Source organism: Danio aesculapii, chromosome 9, assembly GCF_903798145.1.
Source record: "Danio aesculapii chromosome 9, fDanAes4.1, whole genome shotgun sequence".
NCBI classification, from domain to species: domain Eukaryota; kingdom Metazoa; phylum Chordata; class Actinopteri; order Cypriniformes; family Danionidae; genus Danio; species Danio aesculapii.
In genome coordinates, this window is record NC_079443.1 from 39,103,109 (window position 1) to 39,128,551 (window position 25,443).

Below are 25,443 nucleotides of genomic sequence, written 5' to 3' on the forward strand. Positions count from 1 at the left end.
ACTCACTTTTAAAGCCTACAGCCCACACATACTTTCTCAAGCCCATTATGGGAACGAGAGAAATAAAGAATGAATCTCCCATGTTGCTGAAGTCATCGTCCAGTTAATTGGCCGACATAAGACCTGCTGCCCTTTGGCTCTCTGACACAACCCTGTACATCAAGATCATCATCATATACAACCAGCACAGCTTACATTTACGCCTCTCTAAATCAAACCAGTACCAGCTGAGTAAACAAAGCAGATTTAAAACTATTATTAGCAATATGCAGCAGATATAGGATAATTTATTAGTCAATATTTGGCTATTTTAAGACTAATAAATTGCATGATAACTGGTACTTTAGTGATTAAAGGTCCAGAACATACAGAGAACAATGATAAAAACAACAACAAGAAGAACTATATTAGTGGCTGCACATTATGATTCATTCATCCACTCATTTACCCTTGGCTTAGTCGCTTATTTATCAGGGGTCGCCATAGCAAAGTGAACTGCCAACTATTCCAGGATATGTTTTACGCAGCAGATGCCCTTACAGCCGCAACCCAGCACTGGGAAACATACTCTCACATTCACACACTCATTTCGTTCATCCGATTCACTTTTCGCGCATGTCTTTAGACTGTGTGGGAAACCGGTGCTTCTGAAGGAAACCCATGAGAACACGGGTAGAGCATGCAACTCCTCACAGAAATGCCAACTGACCCAGCAGAGTCTCGAACCAGTACCCTTCTTGCTGTGATACGACAGTGCTGTGTCACCACATTATGATTTTGTTTGTTGTAAGTGCACACTGAATTTTATTGTCTGGTATTTATTGTTTTATTGTCTGGTCCTTTAGAACGCTGTAATTCTGATCAGCTGTCATTGTTTTTATCATTAATGAGCTGGGGGAAAATGGTTTCCAATGAGATTTAAATGACTAAAGTTCTTATTAAAGTAGTGGTGTTTTTAATATAAATTACAGTTGTGGCAATTTTTTGAAACAATACCACATACAAAATTCCTAAAGCCTAGATAAATGGACAATAGATACTGTTTTCAAATGCTTCTAGCTCTTTTCATCACCAAAAAAATAAAAATAAATAAAAATAAAAAAATCCCAAATCTCTCAAAATTCTTAAAATGAAGGAGCATTTTCTAGACAGGCCAAAAATATTGTCTTGTTTTTAGAAATAATGAGTCAGAATTAATAAAATTTTTTCTTAAAACAAAGTAAATAATCTATTTTCTTTTTTTATTTTAGTAATTTTTTTTTTTTTTTTTTTTGCTGCTCTAGAAAATGCTTCTTGAATAATTTAAAATAATTTGGCTAGAAACTCTAAAAAAATTTTAAAAAGAAAAAAAAAAAAAAAGAAAAGTGTGACAGGTAAATAAATAAATATATATATACTAAATATATACATTGTCATTTAATTTTCTTTTACTGCCTTCTCTAACTTTTGTTGCACAACAATATCAAAAATGTCCAATATCCACATGCTGGAACTGCAATAAGGCCCAGCTAATTAGTGTCTTAGCAGCCTTTCACTTTGTTATGAGATCTGAATCACTAACAACCTTGTGCTTGGCCAGATCTCTACAGACATGAACATAATTATCACCTGCTGTTAATCTTTGTCTTATTATCATGGCATTATTTAATAACTGTCATCAAGCTATAAGGGGATAAACATGAATATTCTCAACTGGTTAGTTTATCTAATTGTTCTTATAATAAAATTATTAATTTTAATATTAATTATGAATGGTGATTACCATGCTGTAAAAACTTTGAATTTAGGTCTTCTGAATTACTGCAAGAAAGACATTCATCTTTTTCAGCATGACCCTGTTTTGTGTGTGTTTTTAATGTACACATATGGAACTTTTAGCTTGTACTAATAACATATATTGTTTATATTTTGAAGCCAATAAATAATACAGAATGCAGAAATATACAATTAATGATTTAATGATTTACATTATGACTACTCTAGTGAAATAAAACAAATCATATTGCCATCAAAAACTACAATTATAACTGTTGGTCTTCATGATCATAACTATTCATCTAGCAAACAGATGATGTTCAGAAAAAAAAAAGTTTCTATTTCAACTGAGCAATGGATTTTAAGGTAAGAAAAATGTTTCTTTAAAACCATCATGGCATAATCTTATAGATTTTCTATTAATATTAAACCAGTTGGATGATAAGAGAGGAGGGAGAAAATGTACAATCAAGGCAACGGGTAGCAGAAGCTCACATTAAATTTTCATCACAGTATTCTGAGATGAGAAAGAGCTTGGCCTTTCTTCTTTCCCTGTGAGGGAGACGGGTCATTTCACCGTGTTAAAGGCCATGTCAGAGCATTTCCACTAGGGGTGCAACAGTTCTCTGGAAAAAATAGAATTGTCCCAATGTCCTCCCATGGTTTGGTGCACCCTGTGATCCGCGGTTCAGAATATGCATTATTAATATTAGTTTGGCGAGAAAAACAACTGCAACAAAGCAAAGCTGCCTTTTACGCTTTCGATTACCTTTCACATGCATTGCAAGTGTGAAGACCTGTCCAATCACCTATTTGTATATAAAGCTGTTGCTGACATCATGTTTCCTCATTTGTTGGTGTGAGTTCAACTTGGCAAGTGAAAGAGAAACTGCAAAAGTACAGGTAAGTACGTACATATGTACAGCACATTGACGTCAGCATTTTAATAGACATGCGATATATATTCAGACAGATGCATATTAGATAAATAAATAAAAGAAAAAAAATAATAACAACAAATGCCGCTTTTAATTTTTTTTTTAAGATAGCCTAAATGGCCTCTAATGTTTTAAAAAGTGACCCGTTTAAGCTATTTATGGTTCATTTTGAAAGTAACGTTTGTTAGTAGTACACATAATATACAGGTCTTTGGTTAAAATGTTGATTTTTGCAGGTGGAAACCGTTTATGTTTTTATAAGGAAGTCTTTGTTACCCAGAGTAAATAGTTCTATGATTTTTTTCTAAAAAATAGCACAAACTGTACCAAAAACAATGGATTGTGCAGAACATTTGCACACACAAATATAGCAAGACACATCAGAATGGGAACTTCATTGCTGTTTCAGCCTTCCCCACCCCCAACCATTTGAATTTCCATAAGTGGGATTTGGGTCACTTTTGTGACATCATATAAGGGTGTCAAAATGAATCGTTTGTATGGTGCATTGTTTTGCATTGCAGACAAATACGATTTGGTACTGGTTTAATAATAGACCATAAATGGTTATGATGTACTGACAGTTTTCTGACATATACTATGGTGAGGCATGTGAGACGTGTGTGAGTAATAATTGATGATGATTATGATCAAACAGAACCGTGAGACCAGTTTAGGTTCACAGCCCTATCATAAAGCCAAGAAAACAACACGTAGTATAACGAGCCATCCCTTGTAGTTCTTGAAAAGAGATATTTTTAGAAACAAATAACCTCCCTTTGGAGTGGACATTAAGAATTAGAACTATGCAAAAACATACACATACACACAAGTAATGTGAAAAATGGAAAAAAACCATAGTAAGACCCCATCAATATTTTTTATAATAATAATAATAATAATAATATTAATATTGATTTTTAAAAAGTTCATTTTGTTAGATGTTAGATGTTCAAAGCCACAATTTTGATGAGCCAACACAATTTTCATACCCATCCCCTTATTCACAACCAAGTTCCTCAAATGATCAAAATCTGCTACTGATAATAAACACCATGGGAAGACAGCGTTACAAAACGAAAGCCAGATGATGCAACAGAATTCATAGTAAATGACCCGTCCATAAAATACAGGATCACTGAAATATAAATGGTGTCCAGGGTCATACACACAACGAGTAATGTCATCAAGGTAAATCACAACACTACAAATTATACAAAGCATCCTAACAAAAACAATGGAAAATCTAGACTAAACACAATAGACTTATTCATATGACCCAGAAGAAATTCACAAATGGCTCCCAGAATTTTATGATGGACTTCCACAAGTTGATAAACCACAGTGTCAAAAAAGATAAGTTATAAATCAGATTACTGATGTGACAAGGAAATACTTTTCCGTTCTTTGAAATTGCGTATTTCAATTTGTTATCTGCAGTTTATTCATAGTTAATTGTGAAATACACTACACTTCCCTAATTGTTTACTGTACAATATAAGGTATCTTACAATATTTTTTTGTAAAACTACAAACTTTAGTGTTGTTTAGTGAATAAAAAAAAGTGTTTATATGAATCAAAAAAAGTGTTTATAAGCTAAATAAATATTACGTTTAATATATTTTATGTAAGAATCACAATGAAATATGTACTCTGAACCAATTATCACGCTATCAAAGTTTATTGTTAATCTTATGAATTAAAAGTAGTACAAAAGAGAACCCACCTTTCGTAAATCTACTTTGCTTGCCTAATACGCTTTTAAACAGAGAGCTTCATGAACTGAACTCAGTGAAATAAGGGAGTCAAAATGTGCCCTGCAGTGAGTGCAGTACAGTCATCTTGACAAACACTTCTTTCTCAGTCCATAAGTTCCAAAGCCAAAATGACAATTATTACACCTTTTATAGTAAAATATGTCAAGAAACGCGTCACATCTCACTCCAACTGCTAAAGTGACAAACAAACTGCTGAAACATTTGTAACAAACTTAAAATCTGTTCCTTAGTCACTAAAAATCCAGTTATTTACAAAACAATAGCAGCTGTTACGTGGGCGAGCTCATTATTACCACTTTTTTTTTTTAGAAGGTCCATTTTATTAGCATCTCCTAATAATGAGGACTAAGGTAGCCAAGAGGTTTTTCCCACAGACGCACAAATATACATACAGTATACATTATTATTGCTTTAGCCTATAGGGCTCCCAAAAATATATTTTCAGCATTAACACTGCAATAAAGTAGGCACAAGATTTGCCATGTGAAGTATGGATAACAGATGACCAGGCACCACAGCTCAGAATGCATGTGATTTGTAGATTAATTGCAAGTGTATGACATGCACAATAATAAAGTAAATGTTTATGATTTGCATGTGCCTTTAGGGCCTTAATTCTTCCAAATGAGTTGAAGGCATCCAGGCACAAGAAACTATGGTACAAGGAGTATAGTTTTAACAGGAGTTTGGTTTTATTTCATTTATACAGTGAAGACAAATGGTGTTATTTTTCATTTTATTAATTAATTTCTGTATACCTAAATAATATTCAGACTCACCAGAAATACCTAAAGCTCACTTTGAATAAATTGCTCTATTGTAAAAATATTTGTTTATTATTTATTTTTCATTTTAACCCAAAAGCACTCCCATTCAAATTCACCCCAATCATTACGGGGTTCACTCCCATTCAAAATCACTCCCAATCAAATGACACAATGAATTATTTTAAAATAATGCTGGTCAAGCCACATTGTGAAATTGCTTTCATACTACAATATTAAGGGGCGGCATGGTGGCACAGTGGGTAGCACCTCACAGCAAGAATGTCACGGGCCTGGTTGAGTTTGCATGTTCTTCCCCTGCTTCGTAGGTTTCCTCCGGGTAAACCGGTTTCCCCCACAAGTCCAAAGACATGCGCTATAGGTCACTTGGGTAAGCTAAATTGTCCATAGTGTGCGTGTATGTCCTGATCCTCCACGTTGAGGGTTGAGCGTTGGGCTAACAACCCACCTCGTAAAAATGAGATGTTACAAAACACCAATATAGTGCTGCAAAATATTAACTTCAATATGCTTGGGAGTAAGTATTACAATATTAAAAATCGCAGAAAATTTTTGTTTTCATTATAATAATATTCAGACTCACCAGAAACACCCAAATCACTGTTTAAATAATTTGCATCTTTGCTCTATTGTAAACATGTTTTTTTTAATTATGTTTATTTTGTTCTTAACCCAGAAGCACTCCCATTCAAATTCACCACAATCATTATGACAAAATGAATTATTTTAAAATAAAGCTGGTGAAGTAATATAGTAAAACTGCTTTCAATTTGCAATATTAATAAAACAATATTTATTTACAATATTTTTTTCAATATTATCATCTTAAATAATCATCATTACTTAAAGGGCACCGGTTATGCAAAATCAACTTTTGGAAGTCGTTTGGACAGAAATGTGATTCTGTTGGTATATTCATATTGGTGTGAGAACACAATAAGTATTTTTTATTACCTGACGTTAAAATACAATCAAATTTCCAATGATGTCGAGGCCCACCGCAGTCATACCCGTCAACCCTCCCATTTTTCCTGGGATTCTCGCATATTTTACAATTAGGTCCCGCTATTATCACGTAAAGGTATTTTTCTGTATTTTTAATCTTTCTATGAAGAGTGGCAATCAACATTAAAGAGCCGATCCTCCCTATATGCAACCCATAATCGCTGAACCACCAGGTGACGCCCCTTGCTCTTAAATGTAAAACTGTTATGTGCTTTCATTTTATTTAGGCATGAAAACACTTTTAAATAAATATATTCCCTTCATTCTCAAAACAGTCAGTTTATGTAGCAGTGTATAACTGTCAGAAGCGCTCCATAGTGAGAAATAGACGCCGTTTTCCAAACGGATTCTGTACATGCGCGTTGAAGCAGAGCAAAAGTGAACACTCTGGGTTTTGGATGCATGTTTGAACAGGCATATAAACATTAGACGATGCCATCGTCCATCACCGATGGCCGATAGACACCACAATGCTGAGCCAGCTTCGCGATCCTCTGCTCCGCCCCAAATTCACTTGCGAAAAAAAAAAAAAAAAAAAAAACCACACTTCGGCCCGTTTACACTAATATGTCTTAGTTTTTAAATGCCATTTTAGAACGAAAATGATCCACATCCACCCTGGCGTTTCACCTGGCATTTCTGAACAGCCCTACCACACTACCACTGAAAACGCACATCACGTGACCACACACACTGTCATACGCTCGAGACAGCAGGTCCAGGCAGTCTGCAGGTCAGTACACTGCTTCAATCTTTAGCTTTCATGCATGTACTTAGTAATTTTTTTTACCAACCAAGTTTGTCGATGCCATTATAATGACACAGATCACTCTGCCTATTCATGCCATAGTCCCGCGGAAAGTGATATAGAGGTGGTAATTTGTGTGCAACTTATCTTTATTTATTTATGATTTGGACATGGGTAAAACGAAGACCATGCGGGTCAGGTAGTTGAAACTGTAGGCTACAAATAATTAATTAGTTAATTATTCATAAATAATTAATTCCCCGCCGCCTATGACGATGATGCGATCGTCCATCAAGATGTTTCACATTAGACATCGTACGATGCCAAATTGGTCGACATTGCCCAACCCTAATACACATAATAATAATAATAATAATAATAATAATAATAATAATAATATCAATATCAGGGGCAATCCCTTATTTTCACTTCCCAATGTTGACAGGTATGATTAGAGTGCGTTTTCCCTGCCCACTGAATTGATTGAGAGGAGCATGTTAACATGTCTCTGTAGTAACACGTATAAACAAGTCCACAGAACAGGATTTGCAAAGAAACTGGGACTAAAAGATCTGTTCCAACTCTCTGTGATCAGCTGCACCTCAAGAATATGATTTACAAGTTTAAAATGTTTCTAAATTTGTAATTTTTAAACATTGAAATGCTTGAATAACAACAAATATATCAACCTGGTATTTTGACTCTGAACTAAATATCTGCTTCATTGTCATCGGTCACTGACTGCGGTTTATGTGATGCAGCAGGAGAAACAGACATGCACATGGAAACAGTGGGTGAGTAGAAACAGCTATTTGGAAACACTCATATGCAACAAATGAGCTACAATGTAATCTTACAACAAATTCACATATTCAGCATGGAAAAATGCACTGAAACTTTAGTCACATGCTGGAGACACCAATAACTTATCTTGCATCTTGTAAAAGGGGTAAAAATAGGAGCCCTTTATAAATAATAATAATGCTTTCCTCATACTTCTGCCAAACATTATACCTATAAATGGAATGCACAAGATCAACTGTCAACCGCATTGTGATTTTATCTTATTTTAAACAAAACCTCTATTCCCAATAAGACCATACCTGTCAACATTGGGATGTGAAAATAAGGGGATACGCCCCCCCCCCCCCCCCAAATCCCCTAAATAACTTAATATGTTTATTTGGAGCTGTTTAGTTGTAAATAAACAGTTAGATGGTCAGCAATATGTTTTATTATTACTATTTGCAAAAGAAAAAATAAATAGTATACATTAGCAGCAAATACATTAGCAAAAAGTTCAGCTTATTAAAATTAGTAGCTATTATATTGAAATACAATCAAGCTTTCAAATCTCATTAGCCGTTTCTTCACTGTATAACTTACACATTCTGATTAAAGAGCAACGAATGAGTCTCTTATTTTTTAGATTTTTATTCGTTTGATTACATTAAATAATAGAGGTGTCACTTTAAAAATGCACACATCTAACGTTATTAATGAAAGCGTTCGATTGCTTTACTAACTTTTTATGCTCATTTAGGATGAAACTAGTTGTGTTTGAAAAAAAACAAAACACCAAGATCTACATCTTTAAATTATTATTAATTATGTGTATATGTCTGTTTAATCAGGCACCCAAAACCCAGACTTTCTCTCCGCTTCAAATCACATGTACAGAATCTGCTTGGGAAACAGCGTCTATTTACCACTATGGAGCGCGTCAGCTGGCAGTCATGCACCGTTTTGACTATTGCATATGAAGGGGAGACGGGCCATGTAATGAAAAAGAAGGGAATGTCGTCATTTTTATATTTATTTCAAAGTGTTGCCATTCCTAAACAACGCGAAAGCACAGAACAGACTCACGTTTAAGAGCAAGGGGCGGCCCCTGGTGGTTCGGCAGTATGAGTTGCGCTCGTCTCTTTAATGTTTATTTGCCACTCTTCAGAGAATGACTGAAAACACGGGAGAAATACCTTTACGGGATGATAGCGGTATAGAACTGTAAAATACAGGAGAATCCCAGAAAAAAACGGGAGGGTTGACAGGTATGAACAAGACCCCTAAATAATCACATTTCAATACTTGACCAGCAAATTTAATTAGACTTGATATAATCTACTGAAATCATTTACATTTTGCACCTAAAAATAGTGTAGCGCACAAACAAGTCTGATCTGATCTTTCCTGACAACACCAAATGGCCTTACAGAGAAAAAGGACACCGCGACAAACACAAAAGCAAAACAAACACCTCATTTAATATTAGCATGATTTGAATATAGGCAGAAAAGATCATTTGCCTGCCACCAGTACAAAGCTATTGACTTTCTCTTCCTGGAGAGTGGAAAGAGAGAAAGAATATGAACTGTTACTATTGCTCTTTAAGGAATGTCAGAAAGAAAAATGTCAGAAGAGTTCATACTCTACACTGGCCAAGCAAATGTAGCCTAAATCTCTCAAGTAAAGCTTAATGACCTGGAATAACTCGAATCACACTTTTCTTTAGTTCTGCATTAGCAAGGCAGCCGATAAGAACGTGGTTATCACATCTGAGTGTTTCACTGACTAGCCATATGTTCCTCTTGACTGGGTGTCATGCAGATCCTGGATCAGTGCCTGCGTCTGTGCACTTTCAGCTGTGCTACAGAACTAAATTCTTTCAATAACAACATCAATTCACTAATGGTTTGAGGAAGATATTTTAGCTACAGTAAAAGAGCGTGAATGTTCTTTGCACCCCACCTGTGTGTACGACATTCCGGAGATTTCTGATTAGCATGCGAAAAAATAAATGAATATAAAAAACATGGCCGGTTGGCTTCCCTCCAGTGTCCTTTTATAAGTGACAGCACTGTGGAAAGGGCTCGGGTAACTTTTTGAAGACAGTTCAGGAAGCTGCTGATGAAAATGAGCAATGATGCAAACATAAGAACTGGCATAGGGAACCAAGATTTATTTCCAGCGAGAATAGGGTGTCTGCTTTTGATCACACTAAATGCCTTAGTAATGAGAAACTAAACTGTTTGGGTTCATCGACTAGCTTTGTCAACAAGAAAAATGTTGATGATCCAACAAAAGTGTACAAAAAAAAAAAAATGGAACAAAGCTTTTGGTTTCTGCCTAACCATTATGGATTTAGATGCACTGATTAACCAGAAAAAAACTGGACTCTTTCCAAACAAATAATGCAAGAACTTCTCAAAAATACCTGCAGTCTCAGACAATTTACTAAAAACGAAGTCAGTTTTAGTCAAGTTACCTTTGTTTAAATTATTTTCATTTGGTATTTGAGCATATCAATTTCTTTAACATTTATTCTTGTTAAATATTCGCCTGCAAGTTGTACTTTGCAATATCTATTTAAACGAAATATCACACATTGTCCATCTAATCCAGAGTTGGGTGTACCACATTCCACAGTAACGCATTACTGTATTCTAATTACACTTTTGGGGAGTGCAGTAATTTAACGAATTGCATTTAAATAGGTCAAAGGTAAATATAGTTTTTATAAGAAAAAAAATGCCCTCAGAAAGTTTTTTTCCGCTGCAATGCCAGTTAATTGCTGGAGAACGCGAGCTGAAAAGATTGAGGTCAAGAGCGGTTGCTTCTTCAATCGGAAATACAGAAATTACTTTGATTTCATTGAGCATAAAAACAAAAATATTGCTGTGAAATGCAGTCCATGTTTAGTCTTTAAAGAACTTTCTGCTGCTTTTACCTAGACCAGCAACTTGTTCAAGTACTTGAATAGAAAGCATTCTATGACAATACTCGTCACCAAGGAGGACACCGGCGCCCCAAAACACGGCGGTCCAACTCAGCCTAAACAGGCTAAATTGGATTTTTGTGCAGGAACGGGAGTGAAGGTATCTTCTGAATGTGGATAGAAGAGTAGTAGTTTATGGGGTCATTCACATATCGTGTCTTTTGCATTCGCAAGTTCGTTATCTCCAATGGACGCTCGTATTTTCCAATAATAATAATAATAATAATAATATTAATAATAATAAATAAATGTTGTCCTTATACTTCTGCTAAATATTATTCCTATAAAATGGAATGCATAAGAACAACTGTAAACCACATTGTGATTTTATCTTATTTTAAACAAAACCTATATATTCCCATTAAGACCGATAATCACACATTTCAATACTTGACCTGCTTGATTTAATTAGACCAGATCTAATCTACTAAACCATTTACATTTTGCACCTAAAAATAGTGTAGCGCACAAATAAGTCTGATCCAATCTTTCCTCTTGAATATTTTCAAGCTGCTGTGATCAACCCATTGTAATGTTTTTCAGTGAATATTAAATTACTGAAAGAGCTGCAATTTATTTTGTATTTTTATAGGTATATTTTTTAAAGTAACTTCAAAGTAACATGCATACATACATACATAGATACATTTCCTAAACACTCCTGCCAATTCACTATGGTATATAAATGTACAAATATACCTAATGCAACGATTACATTTTTTTTCCAAAGTAAATATTCAAAATATTCTTTTTTAATGTAATAGTCGCCTAATATATTTTTATATAAACATGCACACACATAAATCATTATATTATATTATTTGCTGACAATAATTGTACTTTGCTATCTCTATTTAAGACAAACACCACTCATTGTCCGTCTTATCCAGGGGTGTCTAAACTCGATCCTGAAGGGCCGGTGATTTTAGCTCCAACTTGTTTCTAGTATAAATAGTAAGACATTGATAAGCTGGTTCAGGTGTGTTTGATTAGGATTGGAGCTAAACTCTTCAGGTCACTGGCCCTCTGATCCAATAGACTTTTACATTTACAGTCCAAATAAATTTATCTAGAATATATATATATATATATATATATATATATATATATATATATATATATATATATATATATATATATATATATATATATATATATATATATATATATATATATATATATATATATATATATATATATATATATATATATATATATATATATATATATATATATATATATATTCAAATCAACTTTATTAAATGCATCTTTATTTTTATAGCGCTTTTACAATGTACATAGTGTCGAAGTTCTAGTAAATTGAAACTGTAAATCCAGTTTTCAGAGTTGAAGTTCAATTTAGTTCAGTTCAGTGTGGTTAAATAAATAAATTAATTAATTAAACATAGGTTGCCTAAATGCTCAAACCAATATAATACTATATATAAAATGTACAAATATCTAATACAATTATTTTTTTAACTGATTTAAACATGGTGTACAAAATATTTTTATAAAATGCCTGCTAATAATATTCATTTAAAATAAATAAAAACAAGATAATTTTGCATTTTTGCAACAGGTTTCCTAAACACTCCTCCCAATCTTATACGGTATATAAAACGTACATTTACAACTAATGCAACAATTTCATATAATTTCAAATAAATATCCAAATTCTTTCTAAAATGTAATACTTTGCCTAATATTTATTTGATATAAACACACACACACACACACACACACACACACACACACACACACACACACACACACACTATATACACACACAAACATACATAAACCAAAATATTATATATTATAACAATCAATGATAATAATTTCTGCTTATGTACAAACATGAACAAAACTCATTTTTAAAAGTTTGGGGTTGGTACAAGTTTTTTTTTTTCCTCTTATGATCACCTTCCTTAATATATAATAAAACAAAATTAACAATAAGTGCATTTGTGCGTAATCTAAAAACATTTTGCTGTCACTCTGCTTAATGCAAGTTAACGCAACTGTTAAACCCTGCGAGAAGCTTTCTTTTTTTTTTTTTTAGCTGTACCCCTTTTAAACATTATTGAAAAGAAAACATTTCAGTGAGACACAACTCATGGATCTTGCATGCAGCTTTTGCAGGCCACTCACTCGCACAGCATGTTGACACTAAAATTACATGAAAAACATGTTGACTATTACATTTTCAGCCTGCCACGTTCAATTATAAAATTAGCGTGTACACATGATTTGACACTCTGTGGGTCTAAATGAATACACCAAGTTTGTAGGCGGCAACGGGGCCCATATCTGCAAGCAAAGAAGAAAGATGTGTGACAAATGAAGAAGAAACAGAGGGTGGTTCTGCAATAAAAATAACATGCGGAGTTTGGTTTCAATCATGATGCATTCCAGAGTCTCTACAGAAATAATCAGCTCCACGCGCGACAAACCTCACGTTTATCTTGAGTGAGGAGATAGCAGTTGCTAAATATTGACAGGACATCAAGAATGAAAACAAATCACCAACAATCCAAATCCTTGGGTAATTTTATGCAATTCATCAGAAGTTTTTAGAACTAAAAGCGTGCATTTGGAGGTGAGCTGAGTGTTTTTAAAGAAATTAATCCGAACAAAATATACTGAGATAACACAACTAACAGATATGGTTTGTACCCTCTCAAAAACACACACTTCTGCTGTACTGGAACGTCTGTACTAGGACTGCTTGTAATTTATTATAATTACAGTAAAAATAAAAAGACTTGATCATCCCAGTTGATCTAAATTAATGAAATCTTACCAAACAGAGTTATTCAAAAAATCTGGTAAAACCGTATATCACAATAAATATCGCTGTGCAGCCCTAGTCTGTACAACATCCTGGTTAATGTAGTTTGTCCTGTACAAGTTCCTTTATTAAATACAAAAAGTTGTTGTCATTTTTTTATCTGGAACACAGCAGAGAACATTTAGAGCTCACAGCAGATCTTCAATACTGTTTAATAACTGATAAACTTAATTTCACTATGGAAAATGATGAAAGCAGGTATTAATTCTGTAATAGAAGTAAAAACTTGATGCAAACAGGTTTTATAAACAAACAATTTTACAGGTTATAATTGTCATTCATGTGTTATGCTCTTATACTACTATATATACAATATATTCATGAGGCCGATCATATTTATTTGCTCGAAATACAGTAACTGTTTATAAAAGGTTTTCCTTTCTCAATATTTTCAAAATACAATTTATTTTTGGGACCCATTCAGGAAATATATCCAAGAACATGTTTTACTGTTAGATATGGAGTCCTTGTTCCAGCAAATGTATTCTTATCCTTTCCTAAGTTCAAAGTAGAGTGTGTTGTGTGATGCAGATAGTACAATTGTACCTTTTGTTAAGCAACATTATTTACCTTTTTATCTGTCTGTATGTTTTGTTTTGATTTCGTTGTACGTGCTTAAAATGATACTATCTATACTTTTAAATATATAATTGTTTTTGTCTCTTTTTTTTCTGTAATTTGCCGCAAGATTCATTAAGATACAATTCATTCATTTTATGGCAAAATTTATTCAGCAATTTCTATCATCAATCACGTGATCACGGAGAAATCTATTGATTATGCTAAATTTCAGCACATATTCATTCATTCACTCCTTTTCTTTTCAGCTTAGTCCCTTTATTAATCAGGGGTCGCCACAGCGGAATGAACCACCAACTTATCCAGCACATGTTTTATGCAGCGGATGCCCTACCAGCTGCAACCCAGCACTGGGAAATTTGAGCACATAGGTTATTATTATTATTATTATTATTATTATTATTATTATTATTAGTAGTAGTAGTAGTAGTAGTAGTAGTAGTGCTGAAAGAGAGGTTATGAAATCATGAAACAATTCATTACAAATAGTTTGAATAAACATTTAAACCACATTTAATTCAAATTTACAGTTATAAATGGTTCATAGAATTAAATTACAATAAAAACACCATCATTATTATTATTATTATTATTATTATTATTATTATTGAAACTTTCTTCAAGATGCTGATAAATCAGATAGTTCAGTCCTTGATTCTGATTGGTTTAGCCACATTCAAAGCTGTTGTAAATTACTGTACAAACATAAACCTGACAGTTACTTGGCCACCCTTCTGCCATCGAATCTGTGTCACGTCTAACAACGTTCCTTTTCTCTGTTATAAATTCACGGTAAACCACGGCTTATTGTGGCTTACTGCTTTATTAAATAACCAAGCTCAAAAGAATAGCTTTATAAAATTAAAAAATATTTTTGTGTAAAACTGCCAAACACACATTTATTTCACTTTTGGTCAAGTTAATCGTTCACATTGAAATTCAAGTATTGTGTAAAAAAAAAAATTATAATAGTAATAATAAAAAAAAAAAAATTTAATTTTCATAAAATAAATAAAATAATAAAATTAAAATAAAATAAAAGCTTATTATAGGTCACAGCAAATTGCATTCTGATATCCCCCAAGACATGTCTCCTAATAAGTGGTCTAATACAAAGCACAGACTCCAGCGATTGTTTAAGAGAGGTGTAGGCAGCCACCCACACACACTGATTACCACAGGTCTACCTTGACAACAGCAAAAAAAAAAAAAACACAAAGCAAAAGAGGGAGCAAAGAAGGGAGAGCAAAGACCCAGTTGTGCCTTAATTATCTCAATTTGAACCTCTAATGGGAAGACGGCACATTTGCTGGAGGTGTTTGGGAGATGAAAAGCAGGTCTTTGCACAGGGAACCCCTGAGTGCTTCTGGATGCTGTTTTTCAGAACCGGCCTTGGTTGCTAAGCTACAGGAAGCACAATCGAGGGTCTGCACTCATAAGAGACATGTCAGAGTCTCATTTTGAGAGGCAACACAAACTCACACCTACAGCTGCATTTTAAAGGGGAGGAAAAAACCTTCCAGAGCTTGTACACATGTTTGTAGGACCCCATTTGAAATGCGCAATGTCTATAAGCAACCAAACTAAATCTGAGGTGAGATTGCTTGGCTACTTATTTTTCCATTCACAATACAATAAGAGACATGCATTTACATAAGAGTAAAGCTGGGCAATATGGCAAAAATGCAATCTGGATAATTATTTTCTATATTGAACGATAACGATATATATTTCTATACATGTTGTTAATGCTTCCACTTTTAAAAGAGTATCTAAACCATGACGGGTACTGTTGGTGGAAAAGTGAAACGAGCGTGATAGTTTTCGGCGGCCAAACATTCGGTGATTCTCTAATATGAACACAATTACAGATTCCTGTTGTTGCATATTTCTGCTGTGTGATTGGCTCTTAGGATCAATATGGAGTAAAGATGTCCAGAGCTTATCATCGTAAATGACATATATTTTATTGCGATTCGATATTGCTATTTGGTCCAGCCCTACATAAGGAGTAAATGACTGCACAATGTATAATTTTAGCATAGACATTCAAATACAAATATACACTTATTAGTATTATAACTTTAGTTTGTAGCTTAATGGGAATTAATTGCTTAATTATTTATATGATGCAGATTATAGTGTTATTTTGTGTATACTTGAATGCTATTAGACACCCCAGAAAACCCTAAAAGCACATCCTATGTATGTGTTCTATTGGGTTCATCTATGCAATTAGTGTTGCAATTAGTTTATTAGGCTGTACCCAGATTCACTTCTCTACAAAAAGATACCAAACTATCTAAAATTATTAATTATATCCAAAACGAGCTATTTAAGAAATTTGGTATAATGGTATATTTATTTATATAAATAAATAAAGAGCAGATATTTGATGTCTGTTTTTTCCCCAATATCACGCCAGCCCTAAATAAAAGGTTGTTTCGTTGTTAATTATGAACATACAAGGGTAAAATATGTGCTCTGATTTATATTTCTTATTCTTTTTTTATAGAATAATTTGTGAAATAAACTAAAATATACAAAATGCATTTTTTTTGTTGATACAGTACATTTATTGATTTATTTATGCTTAAAAAAAAGATGAATATTTTGAATGTAGAGACACATAAACGTGAGAAATTTGAACATTTGAAACAAAGCGTGGTAATAAAGCGGATAAATCTATTAAAGAAGGGAAATGCGTGTAATTTCATAAACATGGACTACACTGCACAATGAACTAAACACAAAGGGAGCCTTGGAACTGATGATAATGAACTGAAAAGGAACACCTGAAATAATTAAATGCGTTGACATGGCAACAGAAGACCGGACGGTAACAGAACAAAGGAAAACAAGGTCAAACTAATTATGAAAACAAGAACACAAAGTCCATAATGGTGAAATATTGACTTTCTACAGTCACTTTTTGTGAAGTTCTGATGCAAAGCATATATTACTGCACCTTTCTTTCACTTTAATTGGACGAAATAACTTCAATGTATAATAATAATAATAACGTTTTTTTTTTTTTCCATTAACACACTTTTCAAATAAAAGAGGTATTATAGAACTATTATTATGGTTTAAGAAATGAAGTAAATCAATACTGTACAATTACATTACAATTTTTACACTACAAGTTTAATACATCAGTTGTATTAAAGGCTAAACATTTTAAATAAGGTAAAAAAAATATTTGATTTCTGAAATAATGTGTATTTATATAGTGCATTTATTGTGTATGGCCATACACCGAAAACGCTTCAAACTTATGGGGGGGGGGGTCTCTCCACACCACCACCAGCGTGCAGCATCCGCTTGGATGATGCAACGGCAGCCACAGAACAATGGCGCCAGTGCGCTCACCACACACCAGCTTTAGGTGGAGTGGAGAGACAGTGATAGAATTAATTCAGAGGATGGGGATGATATGGAGGCCATGATCTGTAAGGGTCGATGGAGGGAGTTTGGCCAGGACACCAGAGTTACACCCCTACTCTTTACGAGAAGTGCCATGGGATTTTTTTAAATGACCACAGAGAGTCAGGACCGAAAGACGGCGCCCACTGACAGTATAGTGTCCCCTTCACTTTACTGGGGCATTAGGACTCACACAGACTGCAGGTCTCACTAACACCACTTCCAACAGCAACCTAGTTTTCCCATGTGGTCTCCCATCCAGGTACTGACCAGGCTCAGACTTGCTTAGTTACAGTGAGTAACAGGTCTTGGGTTGCAGGGTGATATGGCTGTCGCATAATAATAATAATAATAATAATAATAATAATAATAATAATAATAATAATAAATTAGAATAAGAAGATTAATAATAATAATAATAAAAAATTTGAAGATTAATAATAATAATAATAATAATAATAATAATAATAATAATAATAAGTGCTTCCCACAGGTTTGAAATATACTTGCGGTGGTGGCTGAACTGAAACACACCATTTACCCACATGATATAAATAGTTAATTATATCTGACAAACAAAACAAAAAAATTTAAGACTCAAAAATTCACGTCTCTGTGGTCTGCAGAGCTTGTGAGATTACTTGTGGGAATGTTGATGGGTCTCGCACACACACAACGAAACAGGTAAACGAGAGACGATTTTCTACTACTTAATCGATCGCGGATGTTTGGTCATATTGGGCAGATACAAGAAAGAAAAAAAAAAAAAAAAAAAAAAAAAAGAGAAAAAAAAAATTTATAAATATAGTCACTAAATATACTAAGGCGGCCGTTAAAATACCTGGGCGGCCCACCCAAGTAAAGTCTATGTGCCGGAAGCACTGACTTTGTGAATAATAATAATAATAATAATAATAATAATAATAATAATAATAATAAGGTGGTAGTGGTGGTTTTAAGGCTAGTATTAATACTAATTATTTTAAAATAATAAAAACAATTGTTTAACCAACACAAAAAGTTATACTTAATAGACTTCTAACAGAATGATTCCTCAATAGCCATCAAATTATCTCTTCAATTTCTTTTAGTTGCAAAAATAATCACTTCACATATGTATGAATCCTACATAATATAATCCGGCTAGCCAGACAATGCATATGTGCTGTACAAGTTAAGCAAAAGTTGACAGAGCATCAAAAGATGATCTGTGTGTGAGCTCTGCATTAGTCCCAAGAGGTGTTGTTGTTTTTTTTTTGCTCAGCCGGCCGTTTAACAGAGCACGTACTCAGCCTGGCCTGAGGGAAGGTTAATGCTTCCATAAGGGTTGACTCTCAAAGGCAAATTAATAGCAGAACTTTCAAGAAGGACAGGGAGGACATCTGTTTTGAATTCCAGCGGGTCTGTATGGTACAGAGTGGGGCAATTCAATTAAAGCAGCCACAAACCATGTTAGAGCTGGAGATGTGCCAGGCAGGACTGTGTCCACCTTCTCTGTTTTCCCCCAGGGAACGAGTCCATGTTCACTCCTTTAAACGGCTCCCACCTGTGGCTTTAATGAAGCACACGGGGGAAATGGAGCTGGAGATTGTGAACTGGCGATGATCTGGAAGACTATCCTGAAAAGGTTTGTTCTTATCCTTAAAGTGACAGTTCACAAAAAAAGTTGTCATTTACACACACACTCCATTTGTTTCACTGAAGGTTTTCTTCTCGATTTGAGCACAAAAGAAGAACACTGAAAATCAATAATCATTGACTTCCATGGTGTGTTTTCTTTCTACTTAGTCAATACTAACTGGTTTCCAACATTCTTTGAACCACTGCCTTGTGTTAAACTGGACAAAAAAGAAACTCATAGAAATTTGGAAAATAAATATATGGTTGAGAAACTTTTCATTTTTGGTTTGGGTGAACAATCTCTATTATCCTGTAGCCTGGTTCTTTTGTATTGACAGAATGGTATGACAACTTTAAGTTAAAACTAATAGAGAAATAATAGCAAAAGCATCATTGCTAATGTGCAGAGAGTTGAAATGATAAGCTATACTCATTAGGGCTAAATATAGTTTAAAAGGATTGTGTTTAAGAGTCAACCCAAATAAAACAAAGATTAGATTTTTCATTGGATTGTAGTGTTCTTTGTTTTTGCATATTTGTACAAAAGATCTGCACCATTTTAGTTGGAGTGGTTTGTTTGTTATTCAATATCCATTTAAAAACTATTGTTTGATTAACGGATATGCGGCCAGTGTCCAACAAAGTTATTATTTCAGTAAAATCCATCTCCAGTAGTGTTGCTTAATATTTTTCTGGAAATCATGATACATTTCTTCAAAATGCATACAGTAAATTAAAAAAAATAAAAAAAGCAGAATTCATTTTAAATTTAAATAATTGGAAGTAAAGACGTACAAGAATTCATGGCACTTTTAATCAATTTAACATGTTCTACTTGAATAAATGAATGACACCACAACAAGATAATAAAACAACAGCATTTCCAGTGATCACTTTACACTAATTTCTCTCACAGCCTGCAAACAAATGCAGTCATCTGCAAAACCGGCCTTAGCCACAATCGGTCATGAGCATATGATCTCTTTATGAATATTGTAAAATTGACTGAACAGGTTTTCAGTGGAGGCAAAGAAATTTCTCAGATTTCATGAACAATATTTGTATCCGTGTTTTATTGATAGATGCATTTTTTATGATTTTGGATCTACATGAGGACCAGAAATAATAATAATAATAATAATAATAATAATAATAATAATAATAATTATTATTATTATTATTATTATTATTATTATTATTATTGTTATTATTATTATTATTATTATTATTATTATTATTATTATTATTATTATTATTTGGGGATGAGCTAACCTTTTAACAAAAGAACCCTCAAGAAGTGTATTAAATAAGTGTATTATTGATATTATAGGCCAGGTGTGTCCAATCTCAGTCCTGGACGGCCGGTGTCCTGCTTAGTTTAGCTTCAACACACCTGCCTGGAAGTTTTTGTAAACCTAGAAAGTGCTTGATTAGCTGGTTTAGGTGTGTTTAATTGGGGTTGGAACTAAAATATGCAGTATATCAGCCTTCCATGACCAAGTTTGGGCGCCCCTGTTATAGGCAATAACCAACTTGTTCCAAACTCATTTGGAATGCACTAAAAGCAACTCGTTTAAGCAATCACTTTCTGCCTGCCCCAAAATCTCAGACCACTTAAAAACCAGCGCCGACCATCACAGCCTAATGAAATCTAGTAATCTATGAGAATGCTCCTGATGTAGCCTTTCTACCAGAATCTTTATAAAACAACAGCAAACTATTGGAGAGTCCTGCTAGGCCCGTGTAAACAGAGAGATCTGCAATGCTAAAGACAACAGCATTGTGTGGAAAGAGCAACAAACACAGCAGCCCGTTCCCACACACACACACCATTCAAAGAGTCTGTGTTTGCATTGAGAACATAATTACAGTATATATGAAGACAAAAGGAGCTTAAAACACATTTACTATAAAAGGTTACAGTAGCTGGTAAAGCAAAGCACTTAAGTATACAATATTATGAAAATCAAATAGTGATTTTGCATGTTTAAAAGCACAGCTGAAGTATGCAGCTTATATATTTTTAATGACTGATTATAAAATAAAAAGATAAAATAAATTGAAAAAAAAACAATAGGTTAAATATTGTGAGGCTTTAAATACATGTAATTCTTTTTAATAAAACAGCAATCTTATTGACTGAATATTTATAACCAATAATATAATCAATTATAAATCAAGACAGCATATTATAAACTCATGGCAAAAAGTGGTTACTACTGTTCAGTTTTTAGGATTTGTATAAAAGCATTCATTTAAAGTCTTTATGGTATTTAAGTGCATTTAAAAAAAAAATAATAATAATAATTCAAACATCAAAACCAAAGTTCAGTACAATAACATCACAAACTTCATTCAAGGCATATTCCCTTTACAATATCAGAAGCCGACAACATTCACCAAAAACAGAAAAAGATAAATCTATACACAGTCAGAATTTAATAAAACCAAACATGAAAAAGTGTGCTCCTCTAAATCTTGGGGCTTTACAAAGAATCACCATCAACTTTTGCTGCTTTCAGAACTGCAAGACCATGAAAGACCTCTTGAACAACAAACCTATAGATCTGACTGATAAACATTATTTCAGACTAAAGATTTCATCGCTGATGTACAAACACACGTTTCAGCTTTAGCTGGAAGGGTTGAACTTGAAATAACAATAGATTGGCAATTCTTCTAAAGACCTACGGAACTGAAATTCTCAGAAAACCAAAAAGATACTACAGCAGTTGTTGAACAGCCAGGTAAAGTTAAAGTGTCTTTCATTGATAAAAACGTGACCAGTGGCACATTATGAGGATCTTTTGTCATTGGATCAATTAAACTAGTCTATTATAACAACATTAATTGAAGGACTTTTATCTTAACTTTTTTTTTCAACACAACTTAAGTCAACTCTGACCCCACTGACTTTCAGAAAAAAATTCAGAGTAAAACTTACGTTTAATTTTGTATTTCCCAAAATATACATTGTTTTATTCAATTTATTCACCCTCAGATCGCCCAACAGTTCGCTATTCAAAAAAAGTATAAGAAAAAAAAAAAAAATACACAAATTACTATAAATAAACTTCATAAACAATATTGTGTAACTTCTATTAACTGTCGTTTAGCAGAAATAATACAAAATTGTTTATAAAGTTTTAAATGTAGACATTATTCTGATAAAAAAAAAATACAGATTATCACTAAAGGAGACGTTTTTTCATGCCCCAGAGCCAAGTGAGGCACTTTTTATTATGGGTGGATGCCCTTTATTGGACTGTTGAAGATAAACGTTTGCGTTGCTATTGTAGAGCTAAGAGCACGAAGACTTTTAATATAACTCAGTAGATTCTACTGAATGAAGAATGTCACACTAAGGACCTTGAGGGTGAGTAAATCATGGGTTCATTTTCATTTTTGAAACTTCTAAATGGGGTCTTTTACAAAGTATTGATATATGGAGGTGTTCTACAAAATGATCTTGCTTGGTGGTTTGAAAAAAAACATTTTTTGCCACATAATTTGCATTATTACCTTTCTCTCCAGCCTGAAACAAACAGCTCGATTAGTTCCAGGTTTGATGAAGGCCAGTTTCCAATAAACAAAATGTGAAATGGAAAGCATTTTGAATGAGCAGAGCATTTTTTTGTTGTTGTTGTCGTCATGGTCAATGGAAGGGTTGGGTGTTTTTTTTTTATTTTATTTTATTTTTTATAAATGGCGGCAGCGTCGCGATGCTGCAATCATGCATTTTACATTTAAAAGCTCTGACAGTTGAAGCACTCACAGCTGAGTGTTTTTAGAAAAAAGCTGGCATTTAAGCTCTTTGGTGGGCACACGTCCTACAACTCTAATTTGTCCATTATTATTATTGTTTTGTTCCACCCAAACATTCCATAGGTGGGATTTGGGGTGCGTTATGACATCATAAACCCCAGAAAAATAATTAAAACAATAAACAATAGTCATTAAAACAAGCCAATCAAAAAAAAAACGAAATATCTCCCTTTGGAATAGACTTTGAGATCGTAGACCGACTAACATTCAAAAAGTACAAAAGCATATTAGGAAACCTTTAATATATGGAGCTCCTGACAACACATTGCCATCTTGAAGCAAAATGATTGACCTGTGGAAGAAACTGAAAATTATTTACAACATTAATACCTCTGATTCTCAGCCTCAGCAAACAGTCCTGGTTTCGTTCACCAAAGTCTTAAACAAACTTCCTGTCACTTAATGATAGATATGCGCAAACTCATTCAGTTTGTGAGCTAACAACCTTTGCTTACAACTTTATTTATTAGATTGCGAAATGCAGAATAAGCACAAACTAATAAACAAGCAAATGTTTGCCCTCCTTCTCTGATGTAAACCATTAGAATCAGCTCAAATGTATGTGATTATTCAACACAGCCAGGCACTGCTGAGACTGTGGATTATTGATGTTGTTGTAATTATAATATTTCCTTTCTCACCTTTGTTTTAATAGACTCCCATGTTTTGTTAGGAGCCAAATGTATTAATTTTTGTGTTTTCTATGAGCAATTTCATGCACCTTGCCATGAAAAAAAAAAATCAAGTTTTCACCAAAATAGTGAAACCCTTACTGGGTTTTTTGTGTAGGTTTGTATTTTACAGTACTGTAAAAATTAAGGTTGCACAGTTTACTGGTACTATAGTAGTATCGCGATCATATCATACCAAAATACTGGCGGCATCAGTATTAACGGTCTATTTTACAATACATAATGTTGCATGTGGAAAAGCCACTAAAATGCTCACACGTTTGTGCAACAATAGACCTTTTTATTTGAATAGTCTGTGGAGTCCTTTAAGGTTACAAAAGTGTGTAGAATTCACACCTTTAATGGTAACCTATTGCACGTTTTCTGACGCTTTAGTTCAAACACACATCTGAATCAATTAATTTCTGTTCCTTTCAATATGATTTAGTAGCTACAACAACTGCAACAATTTCTTAAAAAGAAAACAACACTAGATGAAAAACCCAAATAGCAATAGGAAACATTGAAACAATTTTTGATTACTTCATATAGCCAAATATTGTTAGGGAAAAAAAAATGCTCTTTTTGTAAAAAAATTTGTATCTTTATTTTAATGTATTTTTTGTTGGTCAGTTATCTACAAAATAAACAAAAATAACTAATGCATTTTAGATGAAGTGATGTGCAAATACTTTTTCAATAATATGGGAATTATTCATTCAATTCAAGTAGACCCATTATAACATAAAATACTATTTCTGAAAATTTTCTTTATTTCATAGATTTAAATTATGAATTACAGTATCGCAATCACGATACTTCAGCTGGTATAGTATCGTAACATGAATTAAAGGTATCGCAACAACCCTAGTAAAAATACTCAAAAATGTCTCTGTCAGTGTTTTCAAACAACTATTTTTGATTTAACAAAAGTCACACAAGTGGCAATTTCACACCCGTAACCAAGCTTTTTTTTTTATAATCCAAAAATGTTCAATAAAATAAAATTAATTTTTGTTCTAGAGCAAACTCTTGTCCTTTTGATTAGCAGTATTTCTTTTGGGTTGTGTAGTTTAATTCACAGAATTTCCATAAAGTATGTTGTCAACAGTAAACTTGCCGACTTCTTTGGTCACATCCATAATGCAGGTTTATTTTCCTCATTTAAAATACAAAATGTTTACAGATTAATATTTCTCTGATCCTATAACTAACATATACTTCCTATGTGGGTTTACGTTGAGTTTTAACTGCAAATGTCATCCATAACTCTGGAATTGCTTATATATGTTGTATTTATTTACTTTCAAAGTGCTTTCCTATACATTTCATGAATGACCAAGAACTAGTCTCACCTTAAAAAAAAAAAAAAACTTTGTTCTACTGCAAAAAAAGTCACTTACATCTTGGATGACCCTAGTAAATTTGCTGTTAATTTTGATATAAACCACCCATTTAAACAAATCTACCACACTATATTACAAATGTAAAACACGGAGTGGAGTTGGATCAGAGGAATCACAGAACACACAGGTGAAGGTGAATGAAAGTTGCTCCTCTCCACCTACATTATTTGGTCCAGACTAACGGTCAGACCCTGTTGATTCTAGCAAAACTTGATGTTTTTAGTCATTCTTTAGTTAGTCATTTAGTCAAGTATACATGTCTGACTTTTCTCATTAT

At 33.4% G+C, this 25,443-nt stretch overlaps 1 protein-coding gene across 1 annotated transcript in view; it reads right to left on the minus strand.

The window, feature by feature from the left end:
• Window positions 1-25,443, minus strand: part of adcy5 (adenylate cyclase 5) — a 152,139-nt gene that overhangs the window by 123,888 nt on the left and 2,808 nt on the right. The window lies entirely within an intron of this gene.